The following is an 18,375-nucleotide window of genomic DNA, read 5'->3' on the forward strand; positions in this document are numbered from 1 at the left end:
ATTCCACAAATGCTAATCATGGTTTCTGTGGACAATTTAAAACAATTTAGGTATTACTTATGTTTTGTGTTGGAGGCAAGAAGGCAAGCCATGTAAAAATCACAGGAGTGTGTGTGGAAGAGTTTTATATATTACACAGAAACAGATTCAGTATGCACATGCAAATATAGACTTGAAAATAACGCATACCAACATGTTCAAATGTGAACCTTTTAACAGGACTTTGTGGGAGGGGTCAATATGACGTTTACTTTATATAATGCCTACTCTACAAGTAAGGCACATTTTAGTCTTTTTAAAAATGCACTAACTTTTCCTCCCATATATTATTTTGTAAAGACCAAAAAAGTAATCATCAATGGTAAAGTATGGGATAAAGAACAGGAGTTGATCAGTTGCATAAGAGAGTTAGATAAAATGCTTAGACCTTTGAGCGTGCCTACCGAAATTTTTCAATAACTGGTTTCTTGGTTTGGCCCTTCTTCATACACATTCATTCAGAATTTAAGCTCTGCTTTGATGTGATAACCAATTCTTTTTGACTGAGCGGAATATTATTTTGATGTTAGTATTTAGATTTTATTTGTAATACAAGGGAGGCCAAAAGAAGATTTGGATAGTACACACATTACTAATTTATTTAAAATGTATTTAGAATCTACCAGATTTGTCAAAGGCATTCTTTTTCTTTAAGTTTATTTATTTATTTTGAGAGAGAGAGAGAGTGGGGAGGAGGGATGGAGAGGGAAGGGGAGAGAGAGAGAGAGAGAGAGAGAGAATCCCAATCAGGCTCTGCGTTCCCACAACGGAGCTAGATGCAGGGCTGGAACTCATGAACTGTGAGATCATGACCTGTGCTGAAATCGAGAGTTGAACAGTGAACAACTGAGCCACCCAGGCGCCCTTCTACAAAAACATTCTTAAGCTCATTGCAGATGAACAGGGAAAATGTTGACTATCATACTTTTGTCTCTTGCACGACAGCCATGCTAGCATTTTTGTACAATGCAAACTACTAATTTGGCTGACATTCCATGTTAAACACATTAGATTACTTTGTGAGGTCACTCTCAGTCATATGTCTGGTTAAATCCTACCCTACCCTGTGCTTCCTTATCCCCGTTTCCTCTGTTTTCTTTTTCTACATAGCATTGACCACAATCTGATACATGATTTGCATTTTTTAATTACTTGTTGTCTTTCTTCCCCTTGCATGTTCTCTAGGAGGGCAGAGACTTTTGCTAGTTTTGTTCATTGCTTCCCCTGCTCCTAGAACAGTGCGTGGCATATGGCATTGGAGACAACCAACAAATAGTTGTTGAATTCATGAGAGACACAATGAACATGGGCTTTATCACCAGGGACAGGTTCAATACTGACTAACCCTGCTTACCGGTTGCAAGCTAGGAAAATTCTTATTTTTAAGTCATAAATAGCTTTTTATGTCTCTGATCTCCCTCTCCCTCTCTTTCTCTCTCTCTCTCTCTCTCTCACACACACATACATATAAAATAATATATGATTATTATAAAATATTGAGAAATACAGAAAAATGTGGAAAATGGTAAAAAAATAATAATAACTCCACCTCTCAGAATCTGTTAGAATTTTTCATATATAGCCTCTGACTCCCCATGTTGGCTTCCACTCATGAGAAATTGCAAACAAAGTAGCCATTTGGTGGAACTGTTAGAGATAATGTGTAGAAATCAGCTGTCTCTTAGTGCTATTCTTTATCTGGATGGAAGGCAAGCATGTATTCACCTCCAGATGCATAGGACACACTATTATTTTGAGACAAGTTCAAGAGAATTTAGCTCCAATTTCAGAGATTGATAAGAATTAATATTGTAGAAGGTGGTCATCATTAGATATTCCCATCCCAAGAAGTAACATCTAATGCTGCTGGTAATAATCAGGTGGGAGGAGGAGAGTCTTCTTATCTCCTTCAAAAGATAAATACGTATGGCAACAAATTAAGCAAAAATTTTAAATGTTTACTATGTGTCTGGCTCTGTGTTTATTGCTTTCAGGCATCTTTGCATTTTAGCTTCACAATAACCATGTTACTATTATTATTCCCATATTAAGAATGAAATGGAGGCTTATAGAGAGCTAGGCAGTAACCTGTCCAGCTCATACGGCTTGAAAGTAAGGAAACTAGAATGTAAATCCTGGATCTGGTGTCAGAGTGCTCATTCATAGAGCATTTCAGAACAGCATCCAGTACAAACATTCAACAGGGGCCCGCATGCAAGGTAGAAGGATGCAAAATAAGAATAACGTCCAGAGGATCAACGATATGGGTCGTGATCAAGAGGCACGAGCATACTGTTCCATTCTGCTATCAACTTCCAGTAGGATTAATCAGTCCGTGGGCTTTTATTGATATGAATTTGCCCTTTAAATCCCAATCATAACTAGGTGAACCGATGAAAATACTGTTCCTCGGACTCTGAAGTTCCGTTTCTGACCTTGGACCCATCATGACTCAACTCAAATGCAGGTCCCTGCTGGGGCCAAGAAAGGGCAGCCACTCTATCTCAGCAGCAGCCTCAGTGCCGTTAAGACATTCCATATTCTCCAGCTGGTTTTTGTTACCTGATAGAGAGATTGGAAAATATGTAGCTATGTTAAAAAAAAATGTTATGCAGTGATTAGAATTTAATTTCTGACATGTTAGTTCGCCTTTGGTAATCTAATGGAAGGATCATCGGACTGGCTGGGCATGCAAAGATCACACCAATGACCAGTCTGGTTAGAAGATGGAGCATTCTGGAAGAACTCCAAACGTTTCCTCCCCTGCTTTGCAGCCTGAGGCTATTTTCACCCTCAAGCCTCTGAACACACATCCTATTGATTATTTCTTGCTTCACCAAGATTCCAGAATCCTGATTTCTAACATTAGTCCAGGACCCTGCCTGCAATTCCTCATGGCCTCCTTTGCTTGAATGCTTGCTGTTAGTGTTCCTGATCTTGTGCCACACCTCACTGTACACAGATTGAGAAATTGGACTTTTTTCTGACATTGCACACCCAGAAGGAAGAAATATTTTTGAAAGAAATAAAAGAACTTTAGCGTCAGACTGACTTGGACTGTAATTTAAGTCCTACATTCACTAGCTATGCAGACTTTGACGTCTTGTCTTGAGAACCAATTTTTTTGCCCCTGTGAAAATGGGGGAAGTACCTCTTATCCCACTGACTTGTTGGGACTAAATGGAACCATAAATGAGCAAAGGTCTGTGGCAGTCCTGAGACATTTTAGGCTCTCTGTCTTCTTAGCCTTTGTGCTCAGACCTGCCCGCATGATTTTCTAGACCAGAGGTCAGCAAACTATTTCTGCAAGGGACCGAAGAGTTAATATTTTAGGCTTTTCTGGACAAACTCAGTCACAAAGGCTCACTCAGACCAGTAAAGCTCATTACTATGTAAATTTCGGCTAGGGCTGTACATGAGTACGGCATTCCACAATCCAACTGCAACCCAGTTCTGTAATTCAGTGACCACAAAGGTTTCTGACTTTTTCTGTCTCTCTTATAAGCCTTAGGTACAAATAAAAAGCAGTTCCTTTGTATCTCATTCTGCTTTTGATTTAGAGGAAAACCCCACAGTGGCTCCAGGATGGCATCAATTATCCTCAAATCAGCCCAGCTTTAGAGTCTTAGGAGAGAATTGCTAGTATATACGATTTCTACTACTCACAGAATGACTTCTTTTGTGACAACATGGGGTGGTGGGGCACAGGGAGAAAGCTACTCTAGGCATATTTTTAGTCACGAATTCAAACCATCCATAAAAACAGTCAGAGAAAGGAAAGCATGCTTATGCCTTAAAAGATTTATATAAACTTTTACAAAGAAAACAGAAATCACAGAAGAGTGTGACTTGACTTTTCACCTTTAAAGAGCCGGCACACATTAAGTCTGGTTACGCAATGCCTCCTCGAGGCTCAGCTAAAAAGTAACCCTAGCTGGTCTGAGATCAGTAGCAACTACCACAGCATTTCTTTCTTCCTTCCTGGTTATACAATTCGTCGCGGCTAGTGCATAGCCCTGGAGATAACACTGAGGCAAAGAAAAAAGCTGATGTCTTAGGTTTAAATTTTTTTATGTTTATTTATTTTTGAGAGAAAGAGAGCACAAGCGGGGGAGGGACAGAGAGAGAGGGGGGACAGAGAATTCAAAGCAGGCTCTGCACTGACAGCAGTGAGCTCAATGTGGGGCTCGAACTCGTGAACTGTGAGATCACGACCTGAGCCGAAGTTGGATGCTCAACCCAGGCGCCCTATCTTAGGTTTCATATAATGATAAATAAGAAGTAGTGTGACTAGTCTCAGAGAAACTATCTACCAAGTACCTTCTCAACACAATGAACCTCTGAAAGAATCCCTCAAGATCCATTTTGCATTTAAAGATACTAGGGCTCAGAGAATTTAGACTTCAGCCCAAATTCATCTAAACGTCAGGTTATCAAACTGGACTTGAAATCCCCTATTTCTCAGCTGTAGATGATAACTCTGCTTGTACCACACCAAGATGCCCTTTTCAGAGACTAGGAAAAGAATTATAGCATTTATATTCATAGGAAATCCTACCCTCTCTTTACTTTGTTTTCTAACTAGAACTGATTTTACTTGATCACCAGCCCTTGAAAACAGTGTCCTTAATTCAACTATGCCTAATACATTTCTGTTTAAATAACCATGTCAGCTACATTGTGGGTTATACAGGCTTTTCTGGACTAAACTGAAAATGTATCCACCCTTTAATTGCTGAGGAAACCTATGCATCCCAAATTGCTGAGGAAACTCACTTACTAATATACATTTAGAGTAATGTTCAATTACATAGTATAGATTTCCAATGTCAATGAGTAAATATTGCCAGAGTCTTACATAAGTTATTAACATTTCTGCATTACATTTACATCCACTCATTTTTGTTAAACTTCTAATAGTTCTGAAGGGCTGTGGCTTATGATTAGGAAAGATGGGACAGAAAGTTAAGATCAATGTAAATCTCAGCCTTGGCTATACCTGAGAATCACCTGGAGATCTTTAAAACATACAATGTCTGGGTCTAATGCTTAGAGATTCTATAATATTTGAGTTGAAGCCTTGGTATCAGATATCAAGCTTCCTGGGTAATTCTAAAAAGCAGCCAAGACTGAGAAGGAACAAAAAGGAAACAATTAAAAATACCCCATAGGAAAAAACTTTACCCCATAGAATGTACAGCACCAAGAGTGAACCCCAATGTAAACTATGGATTTACCATGTGTCAGTGTAGGTTTGTGAACTGTAGCAAATGCACCAGTCTGGTGGGGGTTGATAAAGAGAGAGGTAGGCATGTGTGGGAGCAGGAGGCATAAGGAAGATCCCTCCAGCTTCCCCTCAATGTTGTTGTGAACCTATCTAAAGTGGCTCTAAAGCAAAAGTCTTTCATTTTAAAAAGCATACAAAATAAATATTTTAAAAAGAAAAAAAATTTCTTCTTCAATTTTGTTACAGGAAATATGTAAATAAGTATAAATATATATGGAAATATGACTAGAAAAATATTTCGTGAAGATAATAATTTAAGCAGTTCTTTTCATTTTAAAGACTTTTTATATGACATGAGAAAGCACACTTAAAAACCCATGCCTGCCATGTGCTAGAACTTTTCTAAGTGCCTTCCATCTGCTATTTCATGTAGCCAAAATAATACCGAAAGAAAAATGTATGCTTCTAAGTGTATATATTGGAAAATAAAGAAAACTGAAAGTAAATGGATCTAGCACAAAATTCAAGAAACCAGAAAATAACAAATGAAATCAAAGGAAAAGGTAACGATGGAAGGAAATAAGGAAGATAAAGGCAGAAGCCAACGAAATAAGAAATTGAAAGAAAAAATGAATAGCAATTAAAAATAAAAATTAAAAATGCTCAGTTGGTAGAGCACATGACTCTTGATCTCAGGATTGTGAGTTCAAGCCCCATGTTGGGCGTGTAGCCTACTTAAAACAAATAAATAGAGGAGCACCTAGGTGGCTCAATGGATTAAGCATCCAACTTCAGCTCAGGTCATAAACTTGATCTCAGGGTTGTGAGTTCAAGCCCCATGGTGGGCGTATAGCCTACTTAAAACAAATAAATAGAGGAGCACCTAGGTGGCTCAATGGATTAAGCATCCAACTTCAGCTCAGGTCATAAACTTGAGGTCTATGAGTTCAAGCCCCACATTGGGCTCTGGGTTCACAGCTCAGAGCCTGGATCCTGCTTCAGATTCTGTCTCCCTGTCTCTCTGCCATTTCCCTGCTCATGCTCTGTCTCTCTCTGTCTCTCAAAAATAAATAAACATTTATAAATTTTTAATAGATAGATATCTTTAAAGAAAGGAAAAGTTGGAAAGAAATAAAATTACTCAACCTAATCTGGCAAACAATCACACCAAAAGAGATAATGATAAGTAACTTTAAGGATAAAATAGAGTCTGTAGTTACAAATGAAGCAGGGAATAAAACCACTTGAAGAGCATACTAGTCAGTAAGCTTAAAAATCTACATAATTTTTTCTGATAGTTTTCTAGAGAAACGCAGATTAAGATTAGTTCAAAAAGACTTAGGATACTTGACTAGTATGATAACCATAGGAGAAAACAAAGAGGAAGCTAATCATTTACCTTGAATAAGGACACCCTTTTCAAAATGAAAGATGTGTTTTTTCCTCTTTCCCTCCTAGGAAGGAAACTTCCTAGAAGTCCTGCATCCCACTTCTGCTGCCATCTCATTAGCCAGAACGTAGTCACATGGCCAAAGGGATTTGAAAAATGTCATCTTTACCTGGAAAAGGAAAAGGAAGGGTGGAATAGAAATACAAAGTGATATTCAGAGGTGGCTAGAAATATCTCCTACAAGCAGCAACAATCGGCTAGATAAAATAATGGGAAAAAAGATATAGTTGGGTTTTTCTTTAATGTTTATTTATTTTTGAGAGAGAGAGAGAGAGAGAATATGAACCAGGTAATGGCAGAGAGAGAAGGAGACACAGAATCTGAAGCAGGCTCCAAGCTCTGAGCTATGAGCACAGAGCCCAACACGAGGCTGGAACTCATGAACCATGGGATCATGACCTAAGCTGAAGTTGGATGCTTAACCAACTTAGTCATCCAGGCACCCCTATAGCTGGGGTTTTGTTAAGCCACAAAAATAACACATCCAATAAACGCATAATCATTGTATAAGAAAAAAAATCAAGTGCATGCACTTCCAGGTCCAAGGGGATGCCAAAGGTGGCTTTGGGGAAGGAGTGTGGAGACAGCTAGGACAGGCTGATGGGGTGGTCACATGTGTGTACGTGAAGCCCTGAGACCTTTAAAATGCTGAGACATAGGGTGTGTGGACCTTCCTTCACACTGTTGCTCTGTCCCTGTGTGTGTGAAGGATGTGTCTGGCTAGGGGGATCATGGTGGAGAGTCTTATTTTAAATAATTAGGCCAAGGAAACCCTCATTGGTAAGGTGAATGAGTAGAGAGATGAAGGAATAAAGAGCAATCTGTATAGGTCACAGGATGAACAAGTAAGGAAATAAAACTTAAAGTAACACAGAAGAAGAAACGAATCAACCCATCCAAACCCAAACCACATTTATGTTTATGTCAACAACAGCCATGTGAGAAATGGTTTTTTGAACAAATTCTTTGGAAATCTTGATTATGTCATGATCTAGTCTGCTTCTCAAATGGAATTAAAATCCCCCAGCAACCTCAGTGTCCCCTGTGCCATAAGAGTGAATCCGGCAGAGCCCTGAAATGGAATGGCTGAGTGTGCGGTGAGGTCAGCAGCTATGTGTGGTGCGAGGGAGAGAGGGCTCCATGACGCTGGGCTATAATTGGCTAGTATAAATGCCAGCAAGCCAGGCTGGAAGCAGAAGGAGAGACTGAACCCAGTAATCTCAGTGGCAGAAGTTACATTAGCATTTCTGCCCATTAGTGAGAAGCACAGAGTTCTTTATAAAACAAACTTCCAGCAGAACAGTGTTGGCATATTGAATGCACTTATTCTTTTAAAAAGCCCACCAGTTAGGGACGCCTGGGTGGCTCAGTCAGTTGAACATTCATATCTTGATTTTGGTTAGGGTCATGATCTCACAGTGGAGGGGTTGAGCCCTATGTCAGGCTCTGCACTGAGCATGGAGCTCGCTTGGGATTCTCTCTCTCCATCTCTCTGCCCCTCCCCATTCCCCTCTCAAAATAAATGAGCATTAAATATATATATATATTTATAAATAAAATATAAATAATATATATACCAGTTAATTAAACTGTGATTACAATTATGTGGCAAAAGCAAAAAAAGAATGAAAACTGATAACAAGTAAAATGATAATAGTTGCCCTTGGTTGTTGGGGTAGCCTTTTCTACATTTCTAAACTTTTCTCTTGCATACTCATTAATTTCAGATTTGAAAAAATAAACTAAGACAATCAATTAAATTGTTAGGCTTTGTGAGNCCAACAGTCAGATGCTTAACTGACTGGGCCACCCAGGTGCCCCAGAAGATAAATATATTTAAATCAGTACTTGCCCTATATTGTCAATAATCAATTACAATGATGATTTGGAAGGAGATGCCACAATATATATATTTCACCCAAGAATAAAATTAACAAGAAATGTGTAAGATCTATGTTTGTAAGGTAAAAATATATATATAAAATATATAAATATATGAAGAAAAATATTTTTTTTCTGCATGGGACACCAAATACTATAAAAATGCTATAAAAATCCACATTAGTGGATTAAAATGCAATTTCAGTAAAAAAAAAAATCCAGTTAGGCTTCCTTAAAACCTGATATGGGAATTCTAAATTCATCGTAGAGAAGAAATTTGTTTAAAAATGAAGAAAAACTAAAGAATAACAAGGAAAGGGACACCTGGGTGACTCAGTCAATTAAGCATCTGACTTTGGCTCAGTTCGTGATCTCATGGTCCATGGGTTCAAGCCCGTCTGGGGCTCTGTGTTGACAGCTGGGAGCCTGGATCCTGCTTCAGATCCTGTGTGTGTGTCTCTCTCTCTGCCTTTCCCTTGCTCGCACTCTGTCTCTCTCTCTCTCTCAAAAAAATAAACATTTAAAAAAAAATAACAAGGAAAGAGTTGTCTTTCTAAAAGTCCTGTAAAACTGCAGAAATTATAACAGAAAAAAACGAAGGAGGTAGAAAGAGGAGACCAGATTGTCTGAGATTGATTATCTGATATGGGGGGTATTTCAAATCCAGGAGTGACAATGGTCTGCTCCATGAACAGTGCTGAGAATGGTATTTCAGAAGTAAAAGAAACAAAGTAAGAGCTCTACTTCAAGAGTTCCTCTCTCCAACTCTGTCTGATGGGACAGATTAATGAATGACAAGTCTATCCAAGTAGTAGATGGAAAAACCAGTGATCTTTTTATAATCATAGGATGAGGAAGTCTTTCTTAAGTAAAGAGAAAATTCAGAAATCATGACAGAAAATTGTAGAATAAATTGTAGACAAAAGATTAATATAAAACAATAAGCAACCACATAATTAAAGGGGCAAATCCAAAGGAGAAATACTTAAGTCCAATAAATATATTAAGAGACATTATTCTTCATGCATTCATCATGATATGCAAATACAGCATCATTGGGACCCATGTCTCATACATTAGATCGGTTAATACTGAAAAGATTGATAATACCCAGTAGTTGCAAGGTGGTAGGGAAGAGGCATTTCTATATGTGATGGTGGGAATGTAATTTGGTAAGCCTTTTAGGGGTCATTTTGAGATTAAATATTTAAATAACCCAGCAATTCCACATCTAGAAGTCCATTCTACAAAGCAACCTAACCATAGATATGTGCACAAAGTGTTTTCTGTAAAACAGAAAAATTAGAATCAACTGAATGTGTGCCTATAAGGGTTCGGTGAGATGAATTCTGATTTAACCATACTAGAGCATGCAATGCATTGTCAGTAAGGATGAAATAGTTCTGCATGTACCAATTATGAAAGGTGCTTGTGACAGACATGTCACTGAGTTACAACATTGTCACATAGGTGCATGCAAGGATAGTTTAATTTGAGTTTTAAGAAAATTCTTCACATTATGTAAGGAATGGAGAATTCTTAACTTTTTTTTAATGAACCTTTATGTTGCTTCAAATGTTATTGGTCTTGTCTTTTAAAAATGCTTGAGTTAGCTGAAGTATTCAAAATGAAGTATCTCTCTATCAGTCCACGTCTCCAACTTTCCTGCCATCAATGGGGTCCAAAGCTACTCCTCACCTCTCCTCTGTATATAAAAGTTCCCTGGAGGAGAACCTGAGTGGCTCAGTCAGTTAAGCCTCCAACTCTTGATTTTGGATCAGATCATCGTCTCTCATGAGATTGAGCCCCAACGTTGGGCTCTACGCTGATAGCACAGAGTGCTTGGGATTTTCTCTCTCCCTCTCTCTCTGCTCCTCCCCTGCTTGCTCGCTTTCTCTCTCTCTCTTTCTCTCTCTCTCTCTCTCTCTCAAAAATAAATAAATAAAGTTAAAGTTCTCTGAAAGATTTTAGAAAACAGTGATGCCTATGCTCCATCTAAGAACAAGTAAGTTGAATCTCAGGGGCACCCAATGCATGGTCCACGGACCAGGGGCATCAACAGCATCTGAGTTTGTTAGAAGTGCAAGCTTTCCGGCCCCACCCCAGACCTACTCCATCAAAGTGTGCATCTTAAATCACACACCCCCCAGGCAATTCATTTGCACATTAGATTAAGAAATGTTGACTATTCCATTTAGTGACCTTAGGGTCTGGAGAGTCCACTTTCCTCAGCTGTAAAATAGGGGAAAATAATATCTCTGAAAGCTAAGTTAGCTTCTGTGTGTCAAGTGTCCAGTGTCCCACCAGGCATATAGTAGGGACCTAGTAAATGGTAACTTTGGCATGCTGGTTACTTCCAACTTTGTACCTCAAAAGTGGACGGCTCACCCACCTGACCTCCACTGGCCACCTCACCAGGAACTCCTGTGCTCTGCGTTCTCTCTGTGAGACATACAGACCAATGACCAGGGTGAACGAGGTGGTGGCTACTCTCCAGCGCACCCACGTGCTTCTGCTCCCACGGGTTCAGCTGTGTGTTTACCAAGAGGCAGCTGGGTATGTTCCCAAACCTGTTTATTCCAGTCCCACTTGTTATTGAATTACATAATTTAATTAAATATTATGTAAACCAATGAAGTAGGAGTCTAAAAAGTAAACTGTTCCCATGAAATGCTACATTGGAGGCTTTCAAAAGATCCAATAAATGCAAGTTTCTAAAAGTGGGCATGGATGAGACAGCTGTAGAAGAGAAAAGAAATCATACATATGTACAACTGTATTCAGGTTGCTTTGCAAGGTTTGAAAATTTTTCCGTCCAACACAAGGAAACCAAAATCAAATTCACAGTTGATGTTTTGTGTGTGAGTTTAAGAAAGTTCCATCCACCTGTACTCTCACAGAAGGTCTTGGCTCTATGTCAAAAGATTGGAGGAGGGGGTGAGTATTTATTTATCTGTTTCAAGTTAAAATAAAGTGTCTCCGGTATGGACAAGCATCTCTTGGGAAGACTTCCCATGTGTTCTGGTCATGGAAGGCTTGGCACCCTGCAGGGCCCAAAGAGAGTTTGTCTCTGCCGTAGCCTCATGTATACACTGAGTGGGCTATTCTTTCCTGTCCTTATACGAAGCCTCAGGCAGCCCTCCTGGTCACTCTGGGTGTGAAATGTCCTGAGATCACCTTCATCTTAAGGGAAGCCTGGTTTTAGTAATTAAAATAATCAGTTTAGTTTAATAACAAAATTCCATATTTTTCCCCTCCCTGAGCTGAGGCTTGATTTAGGCCAAGAAACCCAGGGTCTTGGGAGTCAGAGACACAAGGGCCATTAGGACATGGGGATGTCCTTCCTGTTTCAGTGCCTCCCCTTACTAGCTGCCTTTCCATCCCCTCCAGGGCTGGGTCCAGGACAAGAGGGTTAGGACAAAAGGCACAGTCTTCCATGGATGGTACCTCTGTGACCTGCCATGGCTGCCCATTGGTCTTGGGTGTGTAGGGTTGACTCTCTCATGAGGTATTTTCCCCATTACAAATCCCCACTGAAAACAGCATAATGAAGGCAATCAGTCCTCTGCCTGCCTGCTCTCACTGCCGACATTCAGCCTTCGGGCTGCTAGTCTGAGGAACTCTCCAGAAGGCCTTTTTGGACGATCCGTCTGAAGAAGTGTAGGCCAGCTCCCTCACATGAATCCAAACAACCAACCAGAAGAACTCACCTCCTTGTCCCAATGTTGGGGAAAGTACACCTTGCAGTTCCAGCCACCAGAGCTTGCTGACACCCAGGGTCTCCAAGTACAAATGTACAGATTATACACATTATCATCCGTGTGATTGGCAGCATACAGTTGTGCAGTGTACAGTCTGAACAGTCATCCTCAGACTTCAGACACTAGTCCTCTGAAATCCAGAGAACTTACATCAGGCTCATGTGACTCCCTCAAAGCCTCTTTCACTTGGATTAGGAAGTGAGAAAACACACCTCTCCCTCTACTAAAATAAAGGGGAAATGTCAAGGCCCTCCAAGAACTGTTTCTGTAAGAATCCTCTCTCTCTTTGATTCTCTTTAGTCTCCTCTTCAACCTCCTAGCTCCATCTTAAATTATTTCTAAGGGTCATAGAAACAGAATTTCTTTTGGCCACTTGCTTTCATAGGACACTTTGGACTATGAGTTTACTGTTCTTATACTTTCATTCAAACAGGACAGAAACTGTTCTTGTTACACTGTTAAGTGACTTTTAAAACTAACTGACAGAGTGCCTGGGTGGCTCAGTCAGTTAAGCGTCCAACTTTAGCTCAGGTCATGATCTCATGGGTCATGAGTTTGAGACTCCACTTTGAATCCTCTGTCCCCCTATCTCTCTGCCCCTCTCTCACTTGCATGTGTGCTCTCTCTCTCTCTCTCTCTCTCTCGCTCTCTCTCAAAAGTAAGTAAACATTTGGGGTGCCTGGGTGGCTCAGTGGGTTAAGCGTCCAGCTTCAGCTCAGGTCATGATCTCACAGTTTGTGAGTTTGAGCCTCACACTGGGCTCTGTACTGACAGCTCAGAGCCTGGAGCCTGCTTCAGATTCTGTGTCTCCCTCTCCTTCTACCCTTCCCCCCCAAATAAAAAAATAAACATTAAAAAATTAATAAGTAAATAAAAACATTATCCTAAAAGTAAAAGCTAAGGGCATTTGAGTGGCTCAGTCATTTAAGCATCTGACTCTTGATTTCTGCTCAGGTCATGATCCCACAGTTTGTGAGTTTGAGCCCCACTGTCAGGGCAGATCCTGCTTGGGATTCTCTCTCTCCCTCTTTCTCAAAATAAATAAACTTAAAAAAAAAAAAGTAAAAGCTACACTTGAAATTCTTTAAGAGCTCATGGATTGCATTGCAATTACACATTGTAATGGAGTCCTTACATGACTTGCCTAGAAAATATTTCCAAATCCTTCAGGACCATGCCAAACATGATCTCCTATGCTGAAACGTCACCAGCTTCTTGGGGCTAATTCCCTGTGCTCCCACTATACCTAAGTCTAGTCAGTCTTTTTCTGATTATGTAATCACCTTCATCTCCCCAATCAGACTATGAGCAATTTGAGGTAATTGTTTTACCTCAAAAGGTAATAATTTACAGCGCATTCCTAGCAGCTGAGCTATACTATCTGATCAATGCTTATTTAATAGAATAGCATCCTTTAGGTCTCAGATTAGATATCACTTCTATGAAGAAAACTTCCAACCTTTCCTGACTCAACTGACTTTACCAGAACCCATTATGCCTCTCAAAATATGGTCAACGTCTCATTCACAGCACCCGTTTCAATGGTAGTTCATTGTTCAGTAGGAATTATTTGTTTGTCAGGGCCTTCCTCACCAGATTGGTGAGGCTGGACCTATGTCTTCTGGTTCCTCAATGTATCCACCCGTGTGCCTAGTACAGTGCCCAGCAGCTATTCTCAAGGGGTTGACCGTGAATCATCAGGGTCATGAGTATCCAGCATAACAGTCCTGTAGCTGCCACTGTGCTCCTGTCTGCTATCACTATTTGTAAGTCCCAGGAGGAAGGACCCATGCCTTCTTTTGCCTACCATCATGGCTCCAGTCTAATGCCTAGTTCAGTGCCTGTGTGTGGAGCACCACCTATGCCCACCTCCTGCTCCAGCCACCACCTCAGCCCCCCAGTTCTGTGCAAATTTTTACCCACGTTGTGCAGGTATAATCTGTCAGTACCTCACTGGGCACAAGTCACAAAGCTCTCTCTTTCTGCCCAGGTGCTTCTCTGGCCCAAGGTGTGGGATCCTGGGAGAACCCACTTGACTCACAAGAATACACAAGCCAGAAGCCAGGGTGTTAATGCCCATGGGGCCACTCTTGGTCAGTGTGGACAGTTATATGAGATCCACTTCAGAAAGCTTCTCAAGAGATCCAGGGGGCTGACGCACAGCAGCCCATGGTGCTAGCTAACTTTTTAATGCATCCTTGTGCTGTCTTTCTGTCCTTTTCTCAGTCCTCTGGCCTCTCAATTTTCCCTGGAATCACTTCCCAAATATACCTCCCATAGAGGTGCACACCTATACAGGTGTAAATAGGCTCCACTTTCAGGGAAATCCAGGGTAAGACATGATGCAACAATTTGTTGTTGCATGAATGAATGAATGAATGAATGAATGACCCAGTGAATGAATAAACCTTAACCATTGTGGATGCATGAGCATAACTGTGTCACCAAAAATATCATAAATGATTGTTTGCATTTATTATCGCTCCTAAGAATATAATTCTTTCCAACTGATAGAAGATTTTATCCCAAAGAATGTCTTTGAAAGAATACACTCATTAAAAAGCAAGAAGGGAAGAGTTGGTGGTTGCTGGGGGGATAGGAAGTTATTTTTAATGGAATTAAAATTATTTTAGGAGTACCTGGATGGTCCAGTTGGTTAAATGTCCAACTTTGGTTCAGATCTTGATCTCACTGTTCATGAGTTCGAGCTCCGTGTCAGGCTCTGTGCTAACAGCTCAGAGCCTGGAGCCTGCTTGAGATTCTGTGTGTGTCTCTCTCTCTCTGCCCCTCCCCTGCTCGCTCTCTCTCTCTCTGTCTCAAAAATAAATAAATATTAAAAACAAACTTTCAATAAAAATAAAATTATTTTAAAGGAATTAACAGAATTTCAGTTTGGAAAGATGAGAAAGTTCTGGAGATGGTGGGTGGTGATGGTTCCACCACAGTATGAAGATATTTAACATCACTGAAGTGTACACTTAAAAATGGTTAAAATGATACGTTTTCTTATTGATATTTTACCACAATAAAGAATTATAACAAAAATTATAAGTACAATATGATTACAATGATAAAAAACACATTGGACATGAACTAATAGTAGGAAATAAACACCAATGTTGCTACCTGTGATATGGGAGTAGATTTTAGAACATACACTTTTTAGTTTCCAATTTTCCCCACCGTGGTTCTACTGCGTTCCTCACCTTATAGTGGTGATGACAGTGCTATTCTTCTTGAGATGGCCCCAAACCATTAATATACATATTTTCGCTAACATTAAATTCTGAGTACAAAAGGAACTTATTAACTAGACAGCTTGTCTTTAATAATGCTAATTTAATGATGATATTGGGAAATTTTTCTTTGCTCTCTTCGATTTCTTCATTAGGACTTAATTTTGACAGGAGGTAAAAATGAAACTATAACCCCTGTATGGCTTGCTTTTCTAATGGATATGCTTGTAACATATATTATACTCTTATATAAAATGTGAACAAAACAAACCAATGCTTTCATTTTTTATGAAAATAAAGCTAAGCCCCATTAATTACCTCCTTAATCTTATCACTTCCCATTAGTATTATTATTATTATTATATATTTTGTTATCATTGATTCTCCATTAACATCAGTGTTCCTTCTTTAAGGTGATCACACTTTCCTCCCCCACGATTGTGGGTTTAATTAAGACCATTTATCCCCAAACTTAGCAATCAGTGTGTGCACTCCACTTGCATCCTGCTACTACTAGGTGACAGGATCCGGGGATTCCAACCCATTTTCATCACGGCTACAATTTCTGTTCTGGAGCAAGCTGCTGTATTTTGTTTCTGACCAACTTTTCAAAACTAGTATAAGACAACATAAGAAAGGTTGGAAACCCCCAAGAATTCCTATAAGCATTTTCTAAGACTATTCTGTGGAACAGTTGTGCCACAGGGTAGTCCCATGAAAATAGGTTTTGGTCAAATATATATGAAAAAGGCTACTACATGTTTTCCCTCCTTTTAGAGACCAATAATGCAAAATAGTGTTTTAAAGGGTCCAAGAAATCCTTCACTGAAAGGAAGGCAGGAAAGCAGAAAGAAGGAAGAAGGAAGGAAGGAAAGAAGGAAGGAAGGAAAGAAGGAAGGAAGGAAAGAAGGAAGGAAGGAAGGAAGGAAGGAAAAAAGAAAAGAGTAAGAAAGGAAAGGAAAAGAAAGGAAAGGAAAGGAAAGAAAAAAGAAAAGCAGTCATTTATCTTTGCTAATAAATACCCGGCTACTGAGATTTTTCTTTTATGTAACCCAATCTTAACATCCCTTGGAACAAAGTTTCTACAGAACATACTTTGTGTTGTACATAAATAAGAGTAGCTAATTCTGGCGGGGGAGGGGCGTTGGGGAGAAGCATGAGAAAACCTTCTTGGTGTTGTGAAGAATTCTCTGTCACAGAAAAACCATAAATGGTTAAGTGACTCCTTACTGAGGATATTCTAGTCTAATCTCCAACCCGAAGAACACTTTTATAAAGTTGCTTCTAATTTTAGAATGGCATACAATTAGACAATGAACTATGATACGAAGCTCTTCACGGCAACTCAATTGCCTACCATGACTAGGGAGAAATGAGAAAACCATCCAGGACAAGTGCCAGAGAAACCCCATGTGGTCAATGGAAACAGATGAGTAGGGGGCTCATGCCCTAAAGCAAGCAGTCTCCATTCAGCTTTAGCTATTGTTCTCACATAGATGCACAGGCTCATTGCTTCTCAATTATATGATTGTTCATGAAACCATTTTTCTATGGAAATTGTTCTATGCAGCAATATATTGTTCTGTGGAAACCTCTTTATTTAAAAATATTAGCTCAGAGGCTCCTGAGTTGCTCAGTCAGTTAAGCTAAGCGCTATCCTGAGACTCCGGCTCAAGTCATGATCTCAAGGTTTGTGAGCTCAAGCCCTGCACCAGGCTTGCAGCTGTCAGCGCAGAGTCTGCTTCAGATCCTGTTTCCCCTCTCTCTCTGCCCCTTCCCTACTTTCACTCACTCTTTTTCTCTGCCAAAAATGAATAAACATTCATTTAAAAAATATATTAACAGGGTGCCTGGGTGGCTCAGTCGGTTAAGCAGCCAGCTTCAGCTCTGGTCATGGTCTCACAGTTCATGATTTTGAGCCCCGCGTTGGGCTCTGTGCTGACAGCTGAGCCTGGAGCCTGCTTCAGATTCTGTGTCTCCCTCTCTCTCTGCCCCTCCCCCACTTGTGCTCTCTCTCTCTCTCAAAAATAAGTAACCATTAAAAACGAAGTTTAAAACACATACTAGCTCAATAAAATAAAAAAATAAAAACAATGTAAAGGCTAAATTTGGTCCACAGGACAATTGTCTTGAGTCCTCTCACAATGGTGCTCAGAAATGAGTATCCCTACCCTATGATCTAAGCTGAGGGTTTGGGAATTCCTGTGTCACATCTGCATCAGTTTACCTCCATCCCGATTAATCGGCCACCTCTCGCTGTGCATGTCTTCTTGACTGCCTGGGAACGGACTTGATTGGAATATGTGAAGAAAGAATGAAAATGCATTGAGTGAGGATGTGAAGGACCCTCCTATGTGGAAAGAAGAAACCTATAATGTCTGGGTTTTGGTCATCTTATTCTTTCAGCTGTTTTCCAGCTAGCATGGGGTCACAGTGCTCCCCGAGGGGACTCAGAGACAGCCATCAAGCTTTCAAAAGATAATTTTAATAAATTCTTCTGTCCAGAAACAGCTCTTGGGCAATTTAAATCTGTTTTAAAATAACATATAATTGATCCCAACTTACACAAGGCACTATGGTTTCAAAATTTTACAATGACTGGCCTTCTTTAAAGGGGGAGGGGCAGGAGTGAAAAATGATTGATTTAACTTTACTGAAAAGGCATCACATCTCTCCTTTCAACTTCTTTAAATCTTCTGTAATGATATCACTTTTGACCACGGTGAGGCAAATGGAAAGTATCTTAGTGGAATAGCTAGGTGGGAAAAAATAAAGAGCATG

At 39.9% G+C, this 18,375-nt stretch overlaps 1 long non-coding RNA gene across 1 annotated transcript in view; it reads right to left on the reverse strand.

Moving 5' to 3' along the window:
• Positions 1-667: 667 nt before the first annotated feature.
• The window catches only part of LOC144222393 (uncharacterized), a 54,239-nt gene continuing 36,531 nt past the window's right edge, over positions 668-18,375 (reverse strand). Inside the window, exons 3-4 of the long non-coding RNA XR_013332395.1 lie at positions 6,666-6,825; positions 668-2,601 (exon numbers count right to left, since the gene is read on the reverse strand). This is a non-coding gene — a long non-coding RNA (uncharacterized LOC144222393). The remainder of the gene's footprint in view (positions 2,602-6,665; positions 6,826-18,375) is intronic.

The sequence above is a fragment of the Crocuta crocuta genome, unplaced genomic scaffold, assembly GCF_008692635.1.
Source record: "Crocuta crocuta isolate KB4526 unplaced genomic scaffold, BGI_CrCroc_1.0 scaffold525, whole genome shotgun sequence".
In the NCBI taxonomy this organism is placed as follows: Eukaryota; Metazoa; Chordata; class Mammalia; order Carnivora; family Hyaenidae; genus Crocuta; species Crocuta crocuta.